Source organism: Triticum aestivum, chromosome 3A (assembly GCF_018294505.1).
Source record: "Triticum aestivum cultivar Chinese Spring chromosome 3A, IWGSC CS RefSeq v2.1, whole genome shotgun sequence".
NCBI classification, from domain to species: domain Eukaryota; kingdom Viridiplantae; phylum Streptophyta; class Magnoliopsida; order Poales; family Poaceae; genus Triticum; species Triticum aestivum.
The window spans coordinates 469544017-469561409 of record NC_057800.1 but is presented as its reverse complement, the minus strand read 5'-3'; positions in this window follow the sequence as shown (position 1 = coordinate 469561409).

Genomic DNA, 17393 nt, shown 5'->3' with positions numbered 1-17393 from the left:
TGCGTATGCATCCTTGGCCGCGTAGGTTATGTAGGCTAGATTTAGAGGTACCTCCCACATGTTCAGGTCGTCTTCTTTCATCTTGGCGTATCAGGGGTCGATGATGGTCTCAGGGAGGTCAACCACGGAGTCCTTCTCTTGCCCGTTGCTGATGATCTTGTATTGCTTCTGGATGTCGACAAGCTTGTTGCACAAGATGGCTGAATCGTCGCGTTCTTCCTTCTCTCCACCATAGCGAAGGTGCAGTCGGCGCTGCCGATGAAATGGGCGAATGCTCTAGAACCTGGTGCAGCCATAGGATTGAGGCGAGGCAGAGCTTCACCGAGTCCATATCGTTGGTGTACATCACATTCAACTTGGTGCAGCCATAGGACTGAACGACGAACTCAAAGGGGAACTCCTTGCTAAAGTCCATATCCAGCAGGCTCACCCCTCAGATCGCCATTAGAGTCTCTTCGAGTGAACGAGTGTGTAGGCGGCGACAGCAGTTCGTTTTTCAGCTCTTGGGGAACTGGATTCAACAGTAAGCTGAGTGTGTACAGGCGACAACAGTTACTACCCCTCCCTTGTCCGCTGCACGCCTGGCAGAAGATGCACCCTCGGCCACACATCGGTTCACGAGCGTGTCTGTATTGGTACTGTAATAACAGGAGTTAGTGGTCATTTTACTTAAATTTAATTAGCTTTAATAGAAATTTATACTTAAAACAAGCAATGCATTCGCTCGTTCTATCAGTGCCACAGGATCAACATGCACAACAATTAGAATTATTATTCCCAGGACGCACATCATCAACACATTTGTCGCACTTTCACAAAGATAATACTACCAAGTTTGAACTGTTTGTTATAGTTGTTGTCCTCTGCATCATCATGTCGTGTTTCCCAGCTTGCAAGATTCAGAACCAACAAATAAGATCCAAATAATAAGTACAACAAAGATGCCTACACATCTCATTGATTCCCATCTTGCAAGATTCAGAACCAACAAATAAGATCCAAATAATAAGTACAACAAAGATGCCTACACATCTCATTGATTCCTAGCTTGCAAGATTTAGAACCAACAAATAAGATTAAATAATAAGTACAACAAAGATGCCTACACATCTCACTGATTCCTAGCTTGCAATATTCAGAACCAACCCATTAGAGCCTTTTGATAAAGTGAATATCGGGATTAAATCCATCTTGGCTAGCCATGTCATACAATCGAAGAACTTGGCGAATGCTCTTGACCGTCACAACATCTGTAGTTGAGTATTCCTGTTTGCCTATCACAAACAAGGAGACATGAGAGCATGATTTCGCTTTAATAGCGGCCTCCTTGAACTCAACCTCCAGCTCTACTTGGATTAGGTCTGCCTGGAGTTCCATGATTCAATTCATGTGCCTTTTTCTGCAGTTCACCTGAAATGAAGCAAATATTGCATCATTCAGCTAGCAAGAAGTACTTGCTCTTGTGAGCTGGCAGGTTCTTCTTTAGTAGTTGCACTAAAATTGAGGAACATTAAGGTTGGCTGTCCGGCTCATGTAAGGTGCAACTATAATTTTCTTATCCTTTTGTGCAGTTCCACTAAAATAAAGTGCCATTATGGTGACAGTGACGGCTCCATCTTGCAAAGGCTAATAAAATGTTGCACAAGATTACCAGCAGAACTTGGCGGGATTTTGGAAACTCCAATCACCATTTTGTGCAGTTCCACCAAAATTGAGAGATGTTGCCCACGTGACATTTTAGTTGAACTGCACAATACACTCATTCCAAAAAAAGTGTTTTGTGCAGTTCACCAAAAGGTCACAATAGCAACAAGGTGAAATGGATATCCCTATCTGCACAAAAAGATAGAAAGTAAACAGTTGCTGGTCAATAAGAATATACGAAACATATACAAAATGAAAAGAAGCATCTTAATTATGTTCATGGCAATCACGCAAGGACAGTAGAAATTTTAAAACATCAGCAATGCTTCATGTTACCAGAAGCGTTAGGATCAACAATGAGATTCCTCAAATATGGGATTACTTTAATGGTGGCATTGCTTGTTTACCAGACACAGTAAATCAACAACAGCTAAAGAGTTGGTTTAAGGGCATGGGACCATGGGGACACCAGGACACTCAGTAGCGTAAAGGAGCAGCTTACTTATCATACCGGGGAAAACATCAGGAGTGCCATTTGTAACACAGTTTAATTGCATCTTATCACTAGAGGCATTAGATTAACAATAACACTGGTTAGACATGTCCCTAAGGTAACAGTGTGATCGCTTCATTTTACATGTGCCCTTACATTAACAATAGCAAAAGGTTGGTATAAGGACATGCAATAGTGGACGCATTAGCACAATGTACCTACAAGGAGGCATAAAGTGGTGATGTCGAGTTTGTTCATGCTATGTGAGGGAAGCAAACCTAATCCTGGAGACCTTGTACTATGTGACGGCAGCAAATCTAATCCTAGAGACCTTTTACTATGTGAGGGCAGAAAATCTACTCCTGGAGACCTTTTACTATGTGAGGGCAGCAAATCTAATCCTGGAGACCTTTTACTATGTGAGGGCAGCAAATCTAATCCTGAGACCTTTTACTATGTGAGGGCAGCAAATCTAATCCTGAGACCTTTTACTATGTGAGGGCAGCAAATCTAATCCTGGAGACCTTTTACTATGTGATGGTAGCAAATCTAATCCGGACATACTCTGTTGACTTGTCCACCAGCCGCCACTTTCTATCCTTTTTTCAACCAATAATAGATCTGTTCCTTACCCAGTTTGTACTGCGTTTTCCCATTATTTCCCATTTCAACCAAGAGACCGGTTGGGTATCCGGTCTCTACTACTTTCACCATATTATTTCCTCTTTGAATCAAGTCCTAGATTCATGCTACAACTTTCCCCCCTTTCTTCGTTGTTTGAACAAAGCCCTAGATTCGAACGATGAAGTAGCTTTACCTCTAATAATACTAAAAATTTAGGTGGCTTTGGAAGAGCTGATGGGAGTAGAAAAAGATGCACATGCAGACACGTGGGGAGCTGGGGCAGTAGAGCAAGGCCGCTTTCAAAGAACTTATACATGAGGGTCGCCGAGATGTCGGCGGCGGCAGGTCGGATCTGCGGACAATACAGTAGGGAGGAAGAAGGGTCGGAGGACCTCTCGAGTTGGCGCTGTGTCAGAGAGAACAGCATGGGCAGAGGATCGGGCCCCTCCGGCAGTTGTGGGTTTCCTCCCTCAGCGGCGATGACCGCGTGAACGATGCACCTTTTAGTCCTCTACACACACTGGCCGAAGGGATCGGACCGGATCTATGACCAGCGGTGAGCAGAGAGAAAATGTCGCTACCGCTGTCTTGTTTATATCTAGAGAGGATGAGAGAATGAAGAGAGCAACCCTAGTAAAGCAAGCGCTCAGGCCCCAGCGTCCATATATAGTGGAGTGATTATCTTTTTTCTCTCCACAACAAGCGTTTCAATTTGTGTACGTGGCATTAAAGAAAAGAAACTCTCTATTTAAGGTGACTACTGTACGACTCCTACTTACTACTAGTAGTACTACAATATTGTTCACTTGTGCTCCCCGCCCCTCCATTCATTGAACAACCCCACGGGTGAATAAACATACAGTAAGTACTGTATTTATATAGAATGAACAAGCTCAAACTATTTTCGTGTAGTTAAAAGTTGAGGGCGGGGCTTTTCCCGGGCAGTACGCGTGGTAGTTTTCGGGTAGGCGGTTTGACAGAGAGGCGAGGAGGGTGAGCGAGTGGGGCTGTGCGATTTGACGGCGCGTTACTGCTAGAAAGACTTGTGATATGACCACTCACTATAGTCATGAATTACTGGCGCTCCGACCGGGGTGATGCCCCCCTTCCGTTCCGCGCTCTAATCTAGTGCATGCCACGCCGACCCGGATGCTGGCTCTCCCACATGTCGGAGTAGTAAGAAGGAGCAAAGAATGATGCGGTATATACTAGTACTATACTACTCCCTCCGTTCCTAAATATAAGTCTTTGGAGAGATTTCACTATGGACCACATACGGAGAAAAATGAGTGAATCTACACATAAAATGCATCTATAGTCATGAACTACTGCACTGGAGGAGTACTACAGTATGCTTCTGGCCATCTAACACCGATTGAACTGCTGCATGTCCACTGCGTGCGGGAGGGAGAGCGTGTAACGAAAGCTTCTCCTAGTCTTGCCAGCCACCACGCTCATGGGCGAGGGAGGGACGCTCCTGCCTTTGCGTGTATGACAGGTGGGCCCGACAGGTGTGTGGCCAACCTGTCATACAGCCAAAGGCAGTTGCAGTTAAGTCCGCAAGGGAGAGGATAATCAAACTTCTCGTTGATGTACGAGTTGACGTGACACATCAAAGCACTGCACTCGATATATTTCAATAATTTGTGTTTACCGAAGCATTAATTACAACGCATGCATGCATGCCGTGACTCTCCTTTTGATACTTGCATGTGTTGATTTAATGCACCTTGAAGTAGTATAAAATATGTGATGGTAAAGCTTTGTAATACCCCGACCCAAGTCAAGAGATGGTTGTGCATGAGGAGGGCGAGATCATGCAGGCCGAACAGGACCCGACAATGGAGCTCTCTAAGACTAGCCACAATGGAGAGTAACATACACTAGTAACATACACATATCCCTAAACTATGTTACTACCTTCATAGTGGGTAGTAACATAAGTGTGGTAACATGCAAACCTTCATTTATTAGGTTATAGACTCATATTGCTTTGGGACATGTGATGTTACAGTAACTAGCTAAGTTACTGTAACTATCTCCCTCCTCATTAACTCATTGCCACATAAGCAAATTTGCTGAGTTGGACTCAATGTTACTGCTGAAGTTACTCCCACTGTGGCTAGTCTAAGGTCTTGATGGACCTCACCGTGCTCACCAACCAAGATGGTGAGTGGTGGAATATTTTTTGTAGTTTGCAAAAGCACCTAATTAATGCTCTTGTTTTTCTCAAAAAATTATGTTTATCAATGCATTAATTGCAATGCATGCATGCATAAAGTACATGCATTGGTCAATTTTCTCTTAATACTTGCATGCAATGATTTAATGCACCTTGGAATCTGAACATGTGTTGGGGAACAACCAAATTGAGCCTTATAAAATGGAAAAACCAAAATTTGAGATAAGCCCTATAAAACCGGAAAGGAGGGAGTAGAAAAAGAAGTACTCCATCCGGGAATAGTGCCGCACTTCGAAACTAGAACCATCAATAAATTTTGAGCTTGCGTCTCGTCACATTCCAAATTACTCCACGCTATATTGAATTGCAAACCTGTTCACACCGATCACAACCTAAACGGTTTCCCACTTAGGAGCGTACTAGTACTCGGTTATAAATACTAGTATGCCAAGATGACTACACATTCCTCCTCAACTCCTCATCCACAAAAACAAACAAGTCATTCAACATCCTTCCCTTGCATCTGCCATGCCCAGTGTGAGTTCTGGGTCGAGAGATTTCCACCAGGGAGAGGCGAGCATGGAATCGGAAGCACGAGAGATGTCCCGCCTCGCTGCGAGAGCAGCCGACATGTCCCGCCGCGCGGAAGTAGCAGCACTGAATGTGCGTTATATCGACTAGAGGGGGGTGAATAGGCGATTTTTATGAAATTCTTCACTGAGGAATTTGCCGGTGAGGAAATTCCTTAGCGAAGAACTACTAGCAGCGGAATAAGTACTCAATAGTAAACATAACAGAATACAAGCATAGTCATCATGATGAAATGAAGACAGGCACAGAGTACAGGAAGCGTAAGCACAAGACAACACGGGATGAAGACAAACAGACTGAAGAAATTGAACTGTGGAAATTGAGAAAGTCTTCAGTCAAAGTCTTCAAACACAGATATGAACAAGCACACAACTCAATTATGAGGAAATGAAAGAGTTGAGGAAATGGAACCAGTAAGCTTGGTGAAGACAATGATTTGGTAGACCAGTTCCAACTGCAGTCTCAGTTGTACGTCTGGTTGGAGCGGCTGAGTATTTAAACTCGAGGACACACAGTCCCGGACACCCAGTCCTGAACACGCAGCTCAGGACACCCAGTCCTCACCGTATTCTCCTTGAACTAAGGTCACACAGACCTCGTCCAATCACTCGTGGTAAGTCTTCAGGTGACTTCCAAACCTTCACAAACTTGGTCACTCGGCGATCCACAATTCCTCTTGGATGCTCTAGACCATGACGCCTAACCGTCTGGAAGAAGCACAGTCTTCAAAGGTAACAAGCGTCGGATTCACGCAGGATCAATCTCTTCAGTGATGCTCAATCACTTGGGGTTTGTAGGTGTTTGGGTTTTGGTTTTGGTTTTCCTCACTTGATGATTTTCGCTCAAAGTCCTCGGAGGATGGGTTGCTCTCAAATGACAAGTGTCAGTTTCTCTCGGAGCAGCCAACCAACTAGTGGTTGTAGGGGGCGGCTATTTATAGCCTAGGGAGCAGCCCGACATGATAAGACATAAATGCCCTTCAATGATATGACCGTTAGGTGGATAGATATTTTGGGACAACTTGCTCATAGCACAGCAACGGTCGGAATTTTGAGTAGCAAAATCCTCAGGGCTATCATGTTCCTCACTGTGTAGGCAATCCGCACTGGCGAATTCCTAACTCCTCAGTCAGGACAAATTCCTCAGAGACCAGAAGAACTTCGTCTCTGTCACTGAAGAAATTGACTGAACTGTATGAGATTTCCAATGGCTTCACTCGAAGGGATTGGTAGGTGTAGGATTTTGAGTTGAGCATCACATGGAAATTTTTCCTTAGTATTTCCTCGACCCCCTTTAACAGTACGGTGTTTCCTATGACTCAAGAAAGAGAAAATGAAACTACGAAAACAAAAGTCTTCACGCTTCATGTTCCTCGAATGAATACCAAGTCTTCAAGGTCACACCAATTTCTTCACTTTCAAAGTCTTCAGAAAGTTCAGATCCAAAGTCTTCAGTCGAAGAACTTCATTTTTAGGGGTCGACTTTCTCTGTAAATATCAAACTCCTCATAGACTTATAGACCTGTGTACACTCACAAACGCATTAGTCCCTTAACCTATAAGTCTTCAATACACCAAAATCACTAAGGGGCACTAGATGCACTTACAATCTCCCCCTTTTTGGTGATTGATGACAATATAGGTTAAGTTTTCAACGGGGATAAACATATGAAGTGTAACTACTGATATTGAGGAATTTGATTGCAAGATATAGAAGAACTCCCCCTGAAGATGTGCATAGTGAGGAATTTGCTTTTGAAGCAATGCACACTTGAAGAGTTGAATCATGGAGATCTCCCCCTATATCTTGTAATTCATACACGCATTTGACATATAACAGTGAAGAATTTGAAATGCATGATGAAATATGGTGACTGATGTAATTCAGCATGCGTGCAATAATATTAACGAGGAATAAGCATGCAGAAAAACGTATCAAGAGTATCAGAGCACCATCGGGTTTAAGTTTAGAACTCGATCCAATAAAGTCTCAGAAGAACGAGAGTTGTAACTTAACAAAAAACGCCCATATAGAAAGACCCGCTTGAAGACTAACTCAAAATTCTCCCCCTTTGTCATCAAATGACCAAAAGGATCGAATATGAGGACTAACGCCCCTGAAGAATATCAAGTTGATGAAGGAGCGCCAGCGTTGTTGGGGTCGTTTGTTGTAGTAGGGCCTGCCACAGTGTCGTCCAAGTCTTCATTTTCATCAGTGTCGCGCGATGAAGAATATGAGCTGGCCACCAGAGAAGGAACCTTAACCTTCTTGAATTTCTTCGGTGGAGGTGCAGACCGGTCAAAATCTTCATTGAGACCCATTTTCTTCAGATCTTCTTCACCATACAGATGTGACAGGATTGCCCAGGTGCGACCGAAGACTTGATGGAGGTAGTAATGGTTTTTCTTCACTGCATTGTGTGTGGCAGTCATGTTGTGAAGAAGTGAACCAAACTGACGCTTAACCCATTTGTGATTTCGATCCACCTTCTGGTGAAGACTGAGCAGAAGTTCACGGTCAGTCATCACGCGCGGAGCAGTGGCTTGAGGAGTGGACTTGGGTGCATTGGCAGAGTCATGTGTGGCAGAGTCATCATTGGTGGAATAAGATGCAGCTTTGCGAAACTGACCATCCAATGGACGAATGCCTTCATCTATTACAGCTGGTGCCTTGCCCTTTCCATCAACTGAGGAATATGTCTGCTTGAGGACTTCAATTGGGGGCAAGTAGCTGAGGTGATTCTGGAAATCAGCTTTGTAGTTGAGTGAAGACCTTGTCCTGAGGAATCTCATAATCCAAGGTGCATAAGGCTTCAGCTCAAACGGAGACAGTGCAACATTTGCCATAGTCCTCATGAAGAAATCGTGATAATTGACAGGAATGCCATGAACGATGTTGAATACCAGATTCTTCATGATGCCAACAATTTCCTCATCAGATGAGTCGTGGCCTTTGATAGGACTGATTGTCCTCGTAAGAATACGATAGACAGTTCTGGGCACGTACAACAATTCCTTCACGAGGAATTTGGTTCTTGGTGCTTGACCTGGCTTCAAAGGTTTCATCAGCACCTGCATGTAATGATGTGTGAGCTCAGGTTCACTGTAGATGCAGTGAGCTTCTTCAAGGGGAGGACTGAGTGGTAGAGCACGAACAATTCAGAGGTTGGTGCAGTGTAGTGAGTGTTTCAGACATCCAGTCCAGCACCCATGAATTCACATCTTCAGCATCTCTGGTGATGTGCAGCGTTGCATTGAATTGAAGAATCAGTTCTTCATTCCAATCACAGATGTCAGAGCAAAAGTTTAGCAGTCCAGCATCGTGAAGAACACTGAGGACTGGTGCGAAGCACGACAGAGATTCCATATCCACGTGAGGAATATGCTCATGGTAGAAGATTTTCTCCTTGTTGAACAACACTGAGGAATAGAAATTGGCTTGACTAGCAGTCCAGAAACGCCTCTTCCTAATGCGAGTAGAGTTATATGGGTTGTAACCTTCGAAGAATACATGCTCGCCGAAGAAATCATCAGCCTTGAACTTTTGCTTGCATGAGAATGGATCCTTTGGCTTTGGCAGAGGAGTGTCAGTGAGTTGCATCACGACCTCAGGAATCTCAATCACAGGTTCTCCAGGCTGAGGAATTTCTGGTTCTTCCTCAGTGGCGGTCTGCGTCGTTGGTTGTTCAGCAGCAGCAGTTTCTTCAACGCTAGTGGCTGGAATTTCATCATGGACAGATGCAGTGGGATAAGTTTCTTTAGAGCCCATTTGAACAGTTGGTGTAGGCGACTGAGGTATTTGCTGCAGCGGTGTGAACATTGGAGAGTTTGGATGTTGACTGTCCCAGAATTAATCACTGATTATGGGTGTGGAGCAACCAACGTCCACATCTTCATCTTCCATTTCTTCAATGCCAGCCTCTTCAGCTGTGAACTGAGGCATGGGCGAGGAGATGACAGGTGTTGAAGGGATCACATCCACTTCAATTTCATCATCAATCTGCTCTGACGAAGCAGCAGAAGGAGTTTCTTCATCTGATCCACTGGGGATCACATATTCTTCATCAAAAGGAACAAGGTCCTTTAATGGCCTGGTTGAGATGGGAACAACATGAATGGGATTTACAAATGAACTTGTCATAGGCTTCATTTTCTTCGGAGTTGAAGAATCTGAAGCAGCTGATGCTTTCCTTTTCTTCACTGCAGCATGCTCTGCAACCTTGGTCTTCTTCACATCTTATGTAGATGGAAGGATTGGAGTTGAAGTTGGTGCAGGAGCAGCTGAGGAATCTGGTTGATTTTCTTCAGGCACAACTGATGCAGTTGCCCTGAGTTCTTCATTTTCTTCAGGCGCACCACTAGTGGGTGCCCTGGCAATTTCTTCAGTGGCTGGAATGTAGTCATCATCCCTGGAACTCACATTTTCTTCAGCAGCATGATTGTCATCAGCGGTGCTGGCATTTTCTTCAGTAGGCTGAGCAGATGCTTCAGCCTAAGGAATTTCCTGTTGTGTTGGGGCTGCAACATTGGAAGTGAAGTTATCCGCAAGTTTAACAAAACGAACCTTGGCTCCAAGCCAATCAGCGCGATATGCGTCAAAGTCATCACTGAGTTTCTTGATCTCGGTCTGAATAGTGACAAGTTCTTCAGTTGTCATAGAGACAATGTTTTTCTTCAGATAGCGCTCTTTTTTGTATTGCGCTTTCTTGATCTGCCTGGCCTTCTCAAATTTCCACTTTTCTTCTTGAATGAAGTGGGTCAGCATGTGACTTTGGCCAGGAGTCAGCTTGAAGTCAGGCATGGGAGTGTTGGGGTCCTTGTGCCAAACGTCAATGTATTCGAGGATCAACTTGGGATCCAAAAGCAGTGGCACCTCTGTTCCCTTGGCTCTAGCGGCCCTGACTTGCCTATCTCTGATGATTTCTGCAAGTTCATCATCATCAGCTTCGTCTTCTTCAGACGGCACTTGGAAAGCGACTTGCTTCTTCTAAGGACTTGGGTGAGGACCTCGTCCAGCAGTGGCCTTTGTCTTCAGCAGTGAGGGGCCAGCTGAGGAACTTGGTGCAGCTGAGGAACTAGTTGAGACACCTGAGGCAATGGAGATGCCTGCAGTCCTTTGGCACGAGGCGAGATGCATAGGTGCTGAGGATTTACTCGGAATAGCTGAGGGCTTTGGCGGAGGAGCTGAGGACTTTGGAGGAACAGGAGGAGCATGAGGAATTGGCCGTGAGGGCTTTGAGGATTCTGGCCGTGAGGGCATTGCTGAGGAACTTGGCCTTGAGGGCATTGTTGGTGAAGCACTTGGCTTGTGCGCAGGCTTCTTTGACATAGCCTTCTTTGGCTTGACAGCAAAGGCCTCAGCAGAGGCAGTAGCAGCAGAGTCTTCATTGAATTTCCTCACTGCTTCTTTGACTTGCTTAGCCAACTTGGCTTGGCGCTTGGCCCATTCATCAGGATAGTCCTCACCGTGCTTGAGGCTGGTGGGATCAGCGATTTTGCCAGGTGCCAATGGAGCTCTTGGGCATGGAGGATTGAGTGCGAATTTCTTCATGTAATTTGGAGTTACATACATGTACTCCCTCCACTCTCTTGCCCATCTCCTTTCTATTTTCTGAATGCGCACCTTGCGCTCATTCTTGGTTTCCTCAGTAGGTGTGCAGTACCCAACATATATTTCATCAGGGATCTCAAAAGTTGTATTGACCTCAGGCCTCTTTCCTCCCTTCTGTGGCTTCTTACCGTTAGCCATTTTCTTCAGTTGAGGAATTTGGACAAATGAATTTTCTGAAGAAGTATCCAACTTTTCTTCGAGGAATGCTGCAAATGAGTTAAGTTGATGAGAACCTAGTGATTCAGCAGCTGACATGTGTACCTATGAACAGAGTATAGTTGCGAGGAATTTGGAGAGGTCATATGCATTCTCAGAGGGTTTTTCAAAAAGAACAAGTTTGAGGAATTTGACCAGATGAGTCTTGAAGAATTTCACTAAGCATTCTTTGTCTTAGGTTCCAGAGTTGTATAGATCGAAGATCCACACAATTGAGGAATCTTGAAGAAAAATGATGCTTAGAGAAACGAATCAAGAACAGATGACTTGTGAGGTGTTTAGTGTGTGAAGCTATGAAGAAAAACACCTTTGAAGATTTTGAAGATAATCATTTGAATCAACGAGGGCAGTAAAAGTAACTTTTAATTACCCTGGACGAAGAACACGACGAACTGGAGTGAGGAGATGTGAAGTTTGTCTGTGCAGATCTTCCACGCCCTAACTTGGTGGAGGAAGACGGCTACGGCGGCGGCGGAGTGAAGATTTCCGCGGTCGGCGCGAGTACGTCGGCGACGAGGTCGAGGCAGTGAAGCTCTTCCTCACCGGCAGCGATGAAGTAGCGGCGACGCTAGGGTTTGAGAAGCTCGAGCTGGAGAGAGAGGTCGAGCGGAGTAAAAGAAGTGATGAAGGGACGGAGGGGTATTTATAGCCACGGTGAAAAACTGCTCGCCCGAAGAAATTGGACGAACGTGCCCCTGACCCTTCTCATTCGCTTGACATGTGTCACGCATGTACTGAGAGGTGGAGATCCTGTGCGATCGTGGGTGAACGGATAAGTGTATCATGGGATGCGGAACGGTTTGAGCGGCAAAGCCGAAAATTTAGATAAGATAGGTTTTAAAGTTCCGTTTGCAATTTCTTCAGCTGACAAGGACACAATGAAGATTTTGAACGAGTTTCAAATAGAACGCACATGAAGAATTTGTGAATAGATTGGGTTGAGTATAGCATAGAGGGGGAAGGGTCCGATCACATTCACTTAGCAGAAAAACCAACTTGAAGCATTAGCAATAAGTGAATGCTGTAGAGGACATAAACTTATATATATATATATATATATATATATATATATATATATATATAGTCAATGAAGAAAAACGACGGAAGCAGTGAAGACAATGCAAAGTTGAAGAATATGAATAATTGAGGAATTTCAACTTTTGGTGGTGGCGTGACCCACCATATAAGAATGATGATTTCAGACACCCCGTACACTTATCGTAGGGTTCTGAGAATCAAATTCTTCGTTAATTTCTTCACACTAAGAGTGTTATTCTTCATTGATTGAAGAAAAACGTTTCTTCATGTGTTGCACATCTAAGTCATCAATTTTGCATAAGTGTTAGGATGAGTGTCCTTTTCAAAGAACATTCGAAGATTCTAGGATATTTAGCTCACACCGCAACTTGCTAAATCTCTTCTCATCCAAGGGCTTTGTGAAGATATCGGCTAGCTGTTCTTCAGTCTTCACATGCTCAATAGAAATGTTGCCCTTCAACACATGATCACGAAGAAAATGATGACGCATCTGAATGTGCTTTGTCTTCGAGTGCTGAACTGGGTTGTGAGCAATCTTGATGGCACTCTCATTGTCACAGTAGAGAGGCACATTCTTCATGTTGATGCCGTAGTCCTTGAGAGTTTGCTTCATCCATAGCAATTGAGCACAGCAAGAACCAGCGGCAATGTACTCAGCTTCAGCAGTAGATAGTGATACGCAGTTCTGTTTCTTCGAGGACCAACAGACCAAAGATCGTCCGAGCAAATGACATGTACCAGATGTTGACTTGCGGTCCACACGATCACCAGCATAGTCAGAGTCAGAATATCCAATGAGATCAAAAGCCGAGCCCTTGGGGTACCATAATCCAAGTGTTGGTGTGTGAGCTAGATATCGAAGAATATGCTTCACAGCCTTATGGTGTGATTCCTTCGGTGTAGCTTGAAATCGGGCACACATGCAAACACTAAGCATTATATCTGGCCTAGATGCACATAAGTACAATAAAGAGCCAATCATGGAGCGGTATACCTTATGATCGAAGTCAATACCATTTTCATCAGTGCACAGATGGCCATTTGTGGACATAGAAATTTTGACGCCTTTGCAATCTTACATGCCGAATTTCCTCAGTACATCCTTGAGGTATTTCTCCTGAGATATGAATGTGCCATTGCGTTGTTGACGAATTTGAAGTCCTAAGAAGAATTTCAGCTCTCCCATCATAGACATTTGATATTCTTCACTCATCATATAGGAAAATTCATCACTATAACGTTGGTCAGTACAGCCAAAGATAATATCATCAACATATATTTGGCACATAAACAATTCACCATCATAAGATTTAGTGAAAAGAGTAGGGTCGAGTGAACCGGGTTTGAAGCCTTTCGTCATGAGGAATTCCTTCAAAGTATCATACCACGCCCGTGGGGCCTGCTTGAGGCCATAGAGGGCCTTGTTGAGTCTGAAGACTTTGTCAGGATTCTTTGGATCTACAAAACCTGTGTGTAGCCTTGAGCTACAAGTCGTGCCTTATTCCTCACCACAAGACCATTTTCATCTTTCTTGTTGCGGTAGATCCACTTTGTGCCGATGATATTGTGCTTGCGAGGATCTGGAGGTTTGACCAGTTCCCAGACATTGTTGAGCTCGAACTGATGTAATTCTTCTTGCATGGCCTGAATCCACTCAGGCTCCAGAAATGATTCATCTACCTTAGTGGGCTCTGTAATAGAGACAAAAGCATAGTGCCCACAAAAGTTAGATAAATGTGAAGCTTTTGAGCGTGTGAGAGGACCTGGCGCTTTGATGTCATTGATGATCTTTTCAACTTGCACTTCTTTTGCAATACGAGGATGAGCTGGTTGCCATTGAAGAATTTGATCAGTGTTTTCTTCAGCACCATTTTCTTCAGCATTTTCTTCAGGTGCATTAGCTCGACGTTCTTCATGTTCTGGGATGAATTCTTCAGCAGATTCTTCAGTAGGAATGAAATCCTCAGTAGCATTGAACTTGATAGTTTCCTCAGGTGCTGGTTCATCTATCACAGTAGGTAGGTGCTCTCTTTGCGAGCCATTAGTTTCATCGAACCGCACATCTATAGTTTCAACAACCTTGTGAAGAACGTTGTTGAAGACTCTGTAGGTGTGCGAGTCCTTTCCGTAACCAAGCATAAAACCTTCATGTGCTTTCGGTGCAAATTTTGAGTTGTGATGAGGATCTCTAATCCAACATTTAGCACCGAAGACTTTGAAATAACTTACATTGGGTTTCTTATCAGTGAGGAGTTCATAGGCAGTCTTCTTGAAGAATTTGTGAAGATTTACTCTGTTGATTATGTGGCACGCAGTATCAATTGCCTCAATCCAGAATCGACGAGGCGTTTTGTATTCATCAAGCATAGTGCGAGCCATCTCAGCAAGAGTCCTGTTCTTGCGCTCCACGATGCTGTTCTGCTGAGGAGTGTAAGGAGAAGATAACTCATGAGTAATACCAAGTTCATCAAGATAGTCATCGAGACCAGAATTCTTGAACTCGGTGCCATTGTCACTTCTGATGTGCTTGATCTTCACACCAAAGTTGGTTGAAGCCCTCGAGGAAAATCGTTTGAAGACCTCCTACACTTCATGTTTGTAAGTAACAAGGTGTACCCATGTATAACGAGAGTAATCATCAACAATAACAAAGCCATATTGAGATGCTTCATTTGAAACAACCGAATAATGATTAGGACCGAAGAGATCCATGTGAAGCAATTCAAATGAACGAGTAGTGGTCATGATAGTCTTCGCTGGATGCTTGGCCTTGGTCATCTTTCCAGCTTCACAGGCTCCGCATAGGTGATCCTTGAGGAATTTGACATTTGCGATGCCAATGACATGCTTCTTCTTCGCAAGCGTGTGCAAATTCCTCATGCCTGCATGACCAAGTCGTCGATGCCAGAGCCAGCCTTCTGAAGCTTTTGCAAGTAGACACACGGCTGGTTGTGGTCCTGTAGAGAAATCAACAATATACAGGTCTCCTCTCCTAAAGCCTTCGAAGACTTTGGAATTGTCAGCTTCCATAACCACAACACAACGGTACTTGCCAAAGAAAACAACCATATCAAGATCACAAAGCATCGAGACAGACATAAGGTTGTATCCTAAGGACTCAACAAGCATTACTTTGTCCATGTGTCGATCATTTGTGATCGCAACCTTACCTAGACCCAATACCTGACTTTTGCCTTTGTCAGCAAAGATGATATGCTTCAGATGCAACGGAGATAATGGAGCATCCATCAATAGATTCTTGTCACCAGTCATGTGGTTTGTACATCCACTATCGAGAACCCACTCAGTGGCTTTGGGTTGATCATCCTGCAGATGAATTAGTGCAACTTAAAAACTCATATACTTCATCAGCGAAGAATATGACATCAATTCATCAGATCAATTTCATCAAGCAACAGAACAGATAAAGCAGTGTGAGGACATGAGAAATGAAAGTTCATTTCTTCATGATTAGTCTGCGTCCTATCAGGCACACTCAGGTCTCCAGCAAATTCTTCAGATGATTACGTACGTCTGCAGACCTGACCCTGCAGAAGAGATTAGTTCTTTTTCTTCACCACCCACATCTGAAGGGGTGGAAAATAGTTCATCATTCTGCGAGCTCCATACGAGAAGGATGGCATAGAAGCCAATTCATTTCGTTTCACATCAGAGGGGTTAGAGTAAGCATAAGAGTAAGCAGAGAAATTCTTCGAGGACTTATGGACATAATGATTTGAAGAATAATGCACATATTCATAATCCTTAGATCTTCCCTGCGAAACAGACAGGTTAGCACGATGATGTTCATATGAGGACTTTGATCCATATGAAGAATTTTGTCCATATGAAGAATTTGATCTGGGGTTCCTATTCTTCATAGGTGGCGTCATGATGACATTCACCTGAAGATTTTCAAGGCATCTTTTGGGAACCCAAATTTTCTTCATAGGGGGACCATTCCTGCAGTTAGTGTCAACATATCTAGCAAATACTTCACCATTCTGATTTTTGAACAGTTTGTAGTTGGAGTCAAATGACTCATCATCAGAATGAGGAGATTCACATGCATATCCAGATAGGTTAGATGGATCAACTGGAGGTCCCTTTGCAGCAACCCATGTAGTTTTGGGGTACTGCTCAGGCTTCCAATATGTACCATCAGCATTGAGTTTCCTCTCAAAGGCAATACCCTCTTTCCTAGGGTTCCTGTTGATGATCTTCTTTTTAAGCACATCACAAAGAGTCTGATGCCCTTTGAGGCTTTTGTACATGCCTGTCATGTACAATTCCTTCAGCCCTGCATCATCAGTGATACTAGGAATGTCCTCCGATGAGGAATTAGTAATAGCAGAGGCATGTGAAGAATTTGAAACATTAGCAGCATTTGAACATTCAGGTGAAGAATTAGCAGATTCACGTTCAATGCATTTCAAACAAGGAGGAACAAATTCTTCCTGAGATGCGTTGATTTGTTGAGCAAGTAATGAATCGTGCTCCTTCTGAAGATCTTCATAACTCACTCTTAGCTTTTCAAGATCTTGCTTTCTTTGAAGAAATTCATAAGAAAGATTCTCATGATCAGATAAGAGAGTGTTATGATGACTTTGAAGATTGTCAAACCTAGTCTGAAATCTCTGAAGATTTTCAGTCAAGGCTTTAGTGGGATCCATTTCTTCACCCAACATATCATCACTTTTGTCTAGCATGTTTTGAACCTTTTCTAAAGCCCTTTGTTGTTTTACAGCAATCTTAGCAAGTTTAGAATAGCTGGGCTTAAGGTTTTCATCAGATTCATTCTCACTTGGTTCAGATGAGGTATATTTGAGTACCTTGGCTCCCTTTGCCATGAAGCAATAGGTGGGAGCGTAGTCATCATCCCCTTCATCAGCTTTGTTGGTGAGGTCATTTTCTTTAGCGCTGAAGATAGACTTGCTGACGAATGCAGTAGCGAGAGCTAGGCTCGCCACTCCGGATTCGGACTCATCAGATGAC